This window comes from Rhinopithecus roxellana, chromosome 13 (genome assembly GCF_007565055.1).
Source record: "Rhinopithecus roxellana isolate Shanxi Qingling chromosome 13, ASM756505v1, whole genome shotgun sequence".
Lineage (NCBI taxonomy): Eukaryota > Metazoa > Chordata > Mammalia > Primates > Cercopithecidae > Rhinopithecus > Rhinopithecus roxellana.
This window is the reverse complement of record NC_044561.1, coordinates 82,114,281-82,125,119: the sequence shown is the minus strand read 5'-3', so window position 1 is coordinate 82,125,119 and position 10,839 is coordinate 82,114,281. Positions and strand designations below refer to the sequence as shown.

At 42.3% G+C, this 10,839-nt stretch overlaps 1 pseudogene; it reads left to right on the top strand.

Annotated features, from left to right (window-relative positions):
* The first annotated feature begins 357 nt into the window (after nt 1-357).
* On the top strand, nt 358-832 carry LOC104666946 (annotated as a pseudogene).
* Nucleotides 833-10,839: the final 10,007 nt, after the last annotated feature.

Below are 10,839 nucleotides of genomic sequence, written 5' to 3'. Positions count from 1 at the left end.
TAATTCATTACCTCCAAAAAAGGAAACTGGAAGGCTTGTGGCAGGAATGAGAGGGACATTTTTTGCTGTCTTTTTCACAATTGAATTTCCTATGATGTATTGTTTCAAAAATATTACAATAATGAAAAAATATGTGAAAGCTGTCCTGGAATCCAGCCACCAGAGAAAGAAACTAGACCACTGACTGACATGGGATAATGTGGAAAGAAAGGCCCAGCCAACATCTATACCAAGGCCGCAGTACAAGAGTGAAGCTATCTTGGACATTGCAGCCTCAGCAAAGCTCCTGGTTGAATGTGCTTAATATGTGAACCGTTCTCTTTACCATCTTTTTCCTCCTCCCATGGAACTGCCACCATGAAGGTTGAGCTGTGCAGTTTCAGCAGGTACAAGTTCTACTCCGGACACGGGAGGTGCTGTGCCAGGACCGACGGGAAGGTTTTCCAGTTTCTTAATTCAAAATGCGAGTAGGCATTCCTTTCCAAGAGGAATCCTCAACAGATAAACTGCACTGTTCTCTACAGAATGAAGCACAAAAAGGGACAGTCAGAAGAAATTCAAAAGAAAAGAACCCGTCGCACGGTCAAATTCCAGAGGGCCGTTACTGGTGCATCTGTTGCTGATATAATGGCCAAGAGGAATCAGAAACCTGAAGTTAGAAAGGATCAACGAGAATAAGCTATCAGGGATGCTAAGGAAGCAAAAAAAGGCTAAGCAAGCATCTAAAAAGACTGCAGTGGCTGCTGCTAAGGCACCTACAAAGGCAGCACCTAAGCAAAAAGTTGTGAAGCCTGTGAAAGTTTTAGCTCCCTGAGTTGGTGGAAAACGCTAAGCTGGCAGAGTCGATTTTTAAATAAAGATTGGATTAAAAAAAAAAAAAGTGAACCAGACCATCCAGATGAGCTCAGTTGACCCACAGATTCATGTGATATAATAAGTCATTTTGGTTTAAAGACACTAAAACCTACATGCACACACGTGAAGAAAGAAAGGAAAGAAAAATAGAGAAAAAGAGAAGAACGCGAAAAGAGTTGAATGCAAAATGGTGACTTTTCCAAAGTAGAATACAAACGTTAACTATGAGACACATTTTGGGTGACTCTTGTTGCTGCTAAGTGGTAGCAAGTAGTTAACTGTGTACATAACACCATCCCTGAGTGGTGATCTCCTACAATAGGGTCCCAATGATACAGTAGAAAACATACAGATCTTGGAGAAAGGCTGGACTAGATTTAAATAGTTAGCAAGTTCCTTAACCTCCCGAGCCTCAATGAAACAGGGATAATAACACACATTTTGCAGAGCTCTTGTGAGCCTTGAAGAAGTAGACTCCCACACATGATTCTATGGTTGAAAGAGAGTGGGCATATAATAATCATTGACTTTTTGAACCACCACCATCCCATCCCAACTGTATCAGTTATCTAATGCTGCCTACCAAATCATCCCCAAGCTTAATGACTTAGAAGAATATGATAATTTATTATCTTATGGTTTCTGGGGGTCAGAATTCAAGAGCAGCTTGGCTGTTTAGTTCTCTCTTGAGATCCCTTGTGACGATGCAGTCAGATTTTGCCTAGAGCTGTAGTCATCTGAAAATTAGAGCTGGAGGGTCTAACTCCAGCTAAGTCTAATTGCTCACTTATCATCACTTACATGCCTGGTAAGTTGGTACTGCAGTTAACAGGAAGCCTCAGTTGCTCTCCCAGTGGTACTTCCAACAGGACTGCTCAGGTGTCCTTACAGTAGGTAGCTTGTTTACCTCCAAGTGAGCCATCTTTGAAAGTCATATAACATCACACAGATTGGCCCTGATACAATGCAGGAGGGCACTACACAAGGGCATGAATTCCAAGGGAAGGAATACTGGAGGACTATTACGGGCTGAGTTGTATCCCCTCAAAATTCATGTTGAAGTCCTAACTCCCAGTACCTCGGAATGTGACTATATTTGGAGATAGGCTCTCTACAGTGGTAATTAAGATTCTATTAGCCGTTCTTACATTGCTACAAAGAAATTCCTATGGTTGGGTAATTTATAAGGAAAAGAGGTTTAACTGACTTATGGTTCTGTAGGCTTTACAGGAACAATGATGCTGGCATCTGCTCAACTTCTCGGGAGGCCTCGGGAAACTTACAATCACATTAGAAGCAAAGAGGGAGCAGGATGTCATGTGGACAGAATGGGAACAAGAGAGAGGGTAGGGAGGTGCCACATCTTGTGAGAACTCATTCACTGTTGTGAAGACAGCACCCAGTCCCAAGTCATAAGAGATCTGCCCCCATGATCCAATCATCTCCCGCCAGACTCCACCTCCAATATTGGGGATTACATCTCAACGTGAGATTTGCGGGGTGAGGGCATAGAACCAAATCATGGCAAATGCTAAATGAGGTCATCAGGGTGAGCCCTAACCCAATATGACCTGTGTTCTTTATAGGAGGAGATTGGGACACAGACACAGAGGGACATCATGTAGACACAGGGAGAAGATGGCCATCTATAAGCCAAAGAGAGAGGCCTCAGAAGAAGTCAACCCTGCTGATGCCTTGATTGCAGACTTCTAGCTTCCAGAACTGTGAGAAAATTTATTTATGTGGTTTAAACCTTTTAATTTGTGGTACTTTGTTATGGTAGCCCTACAAACTAATACAAGGGCCATGATGGAAGCTGGCTTCTATATTGACCACCTTATTGCATTAAAAATAATGGCTTCTTCAGATACAGAGCCACTTATGGTACAATTCTATTTGTATGAAATTTCCTGGATAGATAAACCCATAAAGATAAAAAGTAGGTTAATGGTAGCCAGGGACTGGGGGTACAGAGGAAGGGGGAATGACTGCTAAGAGGTATAGGGTTTCTTTTTGGGGCAGTGAAATGTTCTAGAATTAATAGTGGTGATGGTTGTTCAACTTTGTGAATATGCCAAAAATCACTAAATTGTACTTTTTCAAAGGATGAATTTCATCAAATGTGAACTGTATCTCAATTTTAAAAAACATCTTGTTGACTTCTTGTTGCTACACCCGACCATCAGCCAGTATCTTTGGGGTGGTCTTCCGGCCTGGGTTCTGGTCCCAGAACTCAGCTGAGGAATGCCGAAGAAATATATGGCAGCCTTTATTCCTGAAGATGGTCTATAATCAAGTTGCTGTCATAGAACATGGTGTTAAAATACTTGCAAAAAGAGTCCAGTTTAAATTCATCCCCAAAAAGTCCACCACCGGGAAGAAGCAAGGCCCCCATAACACCTCCACAGGTCCACCCCAGCTTCCACTCCTGCAGAGTGGCCCACCTTGGATATGACACAGCCTCTCCTGCCTCAGTTTCACTGCTCCAACAAACACCTGCCATTGTGAGAAGGAGTAGAACATAGTAGTTGAGAATTAGGACTCTGGTGCTACATTGTATGGGTTGTAACTCCACCCCTCCTTTGACGAGTCATGTGGCTTTGGTGGAGTGGCTTAACCTTGACATGCTCCAAATTCCTTATCTGGAAAATGGGGCCAGTACACATAAAGAACCAGGCACAAAGTGAGGCTCCATCATATTAGCTATTGGATGGTATTTACCGACACACATGCATGTGACCACATACGTACAACCTCTACCAAAATGGACCCATCGCCATTCCTCTTGGGTTACATTTAGAAGTTCTAGGAAATTTAGAATGCTTCCTTGTCCTCAGGGAGAGGTTGGAACCATTTGTTTATTGAGTGTTTTCTATGGGCCAGGCCTGTGCTAATGTCTTAAATATTTATTTCATTTACTCCTTGCAATTACTTCATAAATAAAAATGTTATTGTCCTCATTTTAGAAATGAGCAAAATGAGATATTCAAAATGTTGAGATGCGCTCAGAGCCACACAGTCATTAAGAGGCAGAGTTGGGACTGGAAGTCAAGTATGCTGATTCTGAAGCATGTGATCTTTAGACAACATGGTGCTGCCTGCGTGTCATTGCTTTCTACCCCTGAGGCTGATGGGCTGAGATCTCAACTGCCAGAGTTAACACAAAAGGAGTAAAACTGAATCCCAGGTTGAGGTTCCCAACAGAATGTCACCTACTGAGTCATCAGTGATGAATTCAGGTGACCAGAACCTGACCCTGTGTGGGCAGGTGACTGCAGAACCAGTAGAATTGATGAAAAGGACAGAGATGAAGCTCAGGAAATGCCTCTGAGAGACAAAGATAAGTCATAAAACACAGAATTTGGGCCATTACCTCTGATGACTTGCTTTACCTCCCAAAGGGATATTTTTTTTGTCTCCCTAAGAAGCAATGCTAGCTTGTGTTGGTTGAGGGATAATTCTACCAGGCATGATTCCAAGTGCATCACACAGATCACCACTTTTAAGGCTCTCAATGACCCTGAGAGGAAAGCACTCTTATGATCACCATTTCACAGATGAGGAATTGGAGGCACAGCAAGGGTAAGTAATCTGCCCAGGGTCACACAGGTTGTAAGAGAAGCGGTAGTATACCATGCAGAGGAGGCACCTGAGCCCAAATTCCCAACCCTTGCATTTGACTGCTTCTTGAGGACACAATGGCAAATGTTTGATGATTAAGTGTAGGGACGGTGTTTTGTGTAGCAGTCACCATTGAGGTGTGCCCCAGGAATGAATGAAGCCAATATTTCTACAAAGACTGTGAATAACTCCAGACAACGAGAAGCGGAATATTCTACATGCGGTGCCCTGTCACCTTGTAAATATAAACATATAGCCATCAAATAAGTGGTATTTATTATGCAAACCCTTTGTTTTAACCTGCCTGCGAATTGTAAGAAGAGGTCTAGAGCGTCCCTTTGTTTCCAACCCTTGTAGTTAGGAGTACTTGTTGAACCCTGAAGAGAAGTGCATCCAAGTGGCAAACGATTAAGAAATTCACCAAATGATTTTTGAGGAGAATCTTGGCATTCAAAGATTGTTCACATGTGACATCAGCACCTACAGCCTGTCACTCATGCACCCAGGGCTGCGGGGCTGCAGAGCTGCTCCTGCCTGGCACACCACGCCATGGGCCAGTCGTGCAGGGAGAAAAGAGTGCAAAGATTTGGTGCTTCAAGTCTGTCTCCTCTGAGGATTCCTCTTTGTCTACAAAGGGATAATCCTGGAGACCTCATGGAAGACCAATTCAAGGACTTCAGTGGAAATCATAGGCATATAAGAGCTGTGAGACAGATTGAGCCCATCACATTTAAGTAGTGAGTCTCTAGCTAGAGGCAGTTAACTACTTGATTATTCCATTTTTTGGCTGTTATTTAGCTTTTGTAGAACTCAACTATTTTAGGGACTCACTTTTTTTTTTTTTTTTTGGAGACAGGGTCTCACTCTGTCACTCAGGCTGGAGTGCAGTGGCGTCATCTCAGCTTGAATCTTCGTCTCCTGGGTTCAAGCAATTCTCTTGCGTCAGCCTCCCTAGTAGCTGGGCTTACAGGCATGTGCCATCACACCCAGTTCATTTTTTGTATTTTTAGTAGAGACAGGGTTTCACCATGTTGTCCAGGCTAGTCTTGAATCCTGAGCTCAGGTAATCCTCCAGTCTCGGCCTCCCAAAGTGCTGGGATTACAGGGGTGAGCCACGGTGCCCGGCCAGGACCCACATATTAACTGTTGGTTTATATGATAAGAAATAAAATGAGGAAATCCATGTTTTTATTTATTGGAATCTGCACCCAATTCTTATTATTTTAAATTGGTTATTATAAATGTCTTTGTTAGTCAGGCATGGTGGCACGCACCTGTTGTCCCAGCTACTTGGGAGACTGAGGCAGGAGGATCACCTGAGCCCAGGAATTCAAGGCTGCAGTGAGCTATGATCATGCCACTGCACTCCAGCCTGGTGACAGACTAAGAGCTTGTCTTAAAATCAAATTAATTTAATTTAAAAAACAAATGCCTTTGAACAAAGTACTGTTAGTAACCTCATGTCTTCCTGTATTCATCAGGGTTCTTCAGAGAAACAGAACCAGTAGGACATATATGTGTGTGTGTATATATATATATGGAGACAGAGAGAGAGAGAGAGATTTATTTTTAGGAATTGGTTCACGAGGTTGTGAGGGACTTCATTCTTTTCTCCTAAGGCGTTCAACTGACTGAATGAGGCCCATCCACATTTTGGAGAGTAATCTATTTTCCTCAAAGCCTACTGCTTCAAATATTAACAACATCTAAAAAAAAAAAAAGATCTTCACAGTGATGTCTAGACTGGTGTTTGATAAAGCAACTGACCACCATGGCCTGGCCAAGTTGACACATAAAATAAGTTCACCATCACACCTCTCATCTTGATGACCATCACCTCTATATTAGTCCATGTCACACTGTTATAAAGATACTACCTGAATTGGTAATTCATAAACCTAAGACATTTAATTGCTGCATGTCTGGGGAAGCCTCAGGAAACTTGCAATCATAGCAGAAGGCGAAGGGGAAGCAAGGCACGTCTTACATGGCAGCAGGCTTACGACAGAGAGAGAAACAGAGAGAGAGAGAGAGAGAGAGAGGGAGAAAGAGAGAGAGAAAGAGAGACAGAGAGCAAGCTCTCAGTGGAAACTGCCAGACATTTATCAAAAAAGCAGATCTCATGAGAACTCCCTCACTACCACAAGAACAGCAATTACCTCCCACCAGGTCCTTTACTTGACACAGGGGTATTACAATTCAAAATTTGGGTGGGGACACAGAGCAAAACTATATCAATCTCCCAGCAAGGATGGCATCTTATCTTCTATTCTTATCTTTCCACTTCCCAGTGACTTATGTCTTCCATCTCCCTGTGCCATGTTTATCTATCTTTCCATTTTATCTCTAGATCTGCATGGTTCAATACAGTGGCTGCTAGCTACATGTAGCCTCTTAAATTTTAATTTTAATTATTAAACTACAATTAAATTTGACTGGGCCCAGTGGCTCACACCTATAATCCCAGCACTTTGGGAGGCTGAGGTGGGTGGATCACCTGAGGTCAGGAGATCGAGACCAGCCTGGTCAACATGGCAAAACCCCATCTCTACTAAAAATACAAAAATTAGCCAGGTGTGGTGGCACACACCTGTAATCCCAGCTATTAGAGGGTACTGAGGCAGGAGAATCGCTTGAACCTAGGAGGCAGAGGTTGCAGTGAGCTGAGATTGCACAACTGCACTCCAGCCTTGGCGACAGAGTGAGACTCCATCTCAAAATAAATAAATAAATAAAAATTAAACTTAAAATTCAATTTACCAGTTGCACTAGCTACATTCAATTGTCCAATAGCCATGTATGGCTAACGGCTACCAGATTGGATAGCACAGAATGGAACATTTCCATCATTGCAGAAAGTCCTATTGGACAGAGTCTCTCTGACTGGTTCTTTATTATAGCCTTGGCTTCATTATCTGGGACTCTGTCCTTGAGTGTTGGCTCTTAATATTACTGTTCCAGGTTTTTATTACCATCTGGATAGTCACATAAATCCTCGCTGAGAATTTTATGGAAAGATATTTTTATGCATTTGTGTAATTTTTGCATGGAATGCTTGTGTATTAGTCAGGATAAACAATGCCAGCTGCTGAGACAAACGACCTTAAAATATCAGTCAGTCCACACAATTAAGATTGGTTTCTTGCTCAAGTCACAGTCCCATGCTTATTGCAGTCAGTCACTTTTCTTCCAGGGCCTCAGAGTTCTCCAGTGGATTCTTTGCATCTAGCCAGGAAACTAATGGAAACAGGAAGATTGTGCAGGATGTTTTGGGATCAGGCCTGGAAGTGGCTGCATCACTTTTGCCCACATTTCACTAGTCACACTTGGTCATGTAGAGCCACCTAACGGCTAGCAAGGATGATAAATGCAGTCTTTCTGAGTTCCAAGAAGGAAATTAACCAGAATGATGAACACATCATGCTGCATCACAGCATGTGGAAAAATGTATTCTATGCATGCTATTCCCAATACATGAACCGTGTATCTGTAAAAACCCTTCTGGGTCACATAGTATATATTTTACACATCTCATAGAAGGAAAATAAAAAATACAGGTAGCTTCAAATGATGAGGATCAAGGCAAAGGATATGTATATATATAGAATATATATAAGAAAGGATGGACTCTGGAATTGGAACGGGCCTGTGTCCAAATTCTACCACTCTTAATCCTACCACTACCATTTGTTTGACAAGAACACACTGATAGTGTGATCTTGGGCTAGTTGCTTCAACTTTTGGTGCCCTCAAAGGACTGTCATAGATCTAAATGAAGCTACGAATGCTTGCACCAGTGTACATTTCAGTGAGAGAAGGGGTACATTTCAATGGCATACTCATACATGGACATCACAGCTTTCCCCCCACTTCCTACATTTGATTTGTCTCTACTTTTTTATTTTGGTAGAGTCTTGCCCAGGCTGGTTGTTGCCCAGGCTGGAGTGCAATGGCTCATAGCTCACTACAGTCTTGAATTCCTGGGCTCAACAGATCATTCCACCTCAGCCTCCTGAGTAGCTGGGACTAATTTTCAAAAAAATTTTTTTTAAATTTTAAAAATCGCTGCTGGCTAATTAAAAAAAATTTTTTTTGTAGAGACGGGGGATCTCACTATGTTGCCCAGGTTGGTCTTGAACTCCTGGAATTGAGTGATCTTCCTGCCTTGGCCTCCTGAAGTGCTGGGATTATAGGCATGAGCCACTTTGCCCCGCCTCATCTCTACTTCTAGATCAAATTTTCTAATGGGTTAGGATGCAATGTCTTATATTTCTGCAAAATGGCTGCAAAATGAAATCTTTTCCTAGTTTCATATCTATCATGGATTGAAATGTGTCCCTTGCACAATACATATGTTGAAGTTCTAACTCTCAGTACCTCAAAATGTAGTCTTCTTTGGAAACGGGATCAATGCGGATGTAATTAGTTAAGATGAGGTCATACTGGAGAAGGGTGGGCGTCTAATCCAATATAATTGGTGCCTTCATAAAAAGGTAGAATTTGGAGACACATACACAGGGAGAACACCATGTGAACATGAAAGCAGAGGTCAAAATGATGTGTCTACAAGCCAGGGAACACCAAAGATTGCCTGCAAACCACCAGCAGCCGTGAGAGAGGCATGCGGCAGATTGTTCCCCACAGCCCTCAAAAGGAACGAACCATGTGGATATCTTGATCTTCAACTTCTAGCCTCCAGACCTGTGACACAATAAATCCTGTTGCTGAAGACACCTAGTTTGTGGTGCTTTGTTACAGCAGCCCTAGCAAATTAATACAATATCCAAGCAGTTATTGATTTTTGAGGAGAATCTTGGCATTCAAAGATTGTTCACATGTTCCCCAGCACCTACAGCCTGTCACTTATACATGATTTATACATGATTTAATTAAAAGCGGCATGATGTGTGCATTTTAAAATATAAAATGCTGCTGCAGGCCAGACCACACGGTAGCTCATGCCTATAATCACAGCAGTTTGGGAGGCCGAGGCCGGCGGATCACCTGAGGTTGGGAGTTGGAGACCAGCTTGACCAACATGGAGAAACACCGTCTCTACTAAAAATACAAAATTAGCCAGGCATGCCTGTAATCCCAGCTACTCGGGAGGCTGAGGCAGGACAATCGTTTGAACCAGGGAGGCAGTGGTTGCGGTGAGCTGAGATCACGCCATTGCACTCCAGCCTGGGCAACAAGAGCAAAACTCCATCTCAAAACAAAACAAAACAAAACAAAACAAAACAAAACAAAACAAAACAAAACAAAACTGCTGCTGCATTGAGAGGCCGAGAGGAATCAGAACAGGACTTGTTGGGATTCCCCACTCAGTATTATATCATGTCCCCTTTGTCCAATCATATTTCTACACAACTATTGATCATGCCTCTCCAATAAAGTCCCCATAAAAGACCCAAGGGGACAGGGTTCAGGAAGCTTCTCAGCTGGCTGAACATGTGGAGGAGGTTCCTGGAGGGTGGTGTGCCCGTGGAGGGCATGGAAGCTCTACACCCCTTCCCCCAGACCTCACCTTATGAATCTTTTCGTCTGTATCCTTTATGATATTCTTATAATAAACTGGTAAATGTAATGTACATATACACATATATGGAAATATGTTGAAATTAGAATTTCCCAAAACTAGAATATATGTACAATTCTAATTTCAATATATTTTCTAAAATCAATTTGTCACTTATTAACTGTTTTTGAGCTACAAAAACAACAATTTCATTTGGTTCACCCTAAGATTCATGTGATTTCTGGGCCGAAACTCTGGCTTAACCTCGCTGTTTGCTTAATGGGACCACTAGGGATCCATATTTTGGACCAGACTCGTTAATATTACATAGATTTCCAGCTATGTGACTTTGGCCAAGTCCCTTATCTGCCCTGAACCCTTTTCCCCCTGTAAAACAATGGGGTGGGGATAGACTCCCTCTAAATTCTAGCTAAGACATTCTAGGACTTAGAGGAAGCCTTGATCTAGGCAGACTTGATGACCCTTGGTCCAGTGAGCCAAAAGCAGGGCTGCTTACAGAAATCAGCTCAGCTAAATAAAGGATTTGAAGAAAAATATTAAAATAGAGGCCTCCAGCAAATTAAATATTCAAAGTGAAGAACTCAGAATTTATTGAAAGCCTGTCACCATTTAAAATGCATAATTTTAGCATAAATACTCTAGAAATATTCCTTTTGTTTGCTATGTGTTATTTTTTTTTTGGTTTTTTGTTTTTGTTTTTGTTTTTTTTTGTTTTTTTTTGAGGCGGAGTCTCACTCTGTCGCCCAGACTGGAGTGCAGTGGCTGGATTTCAGCTCACTGCAAGCTCCGCCTCCTGGATTTACGCCATTCTCCTGCCTCAGCCT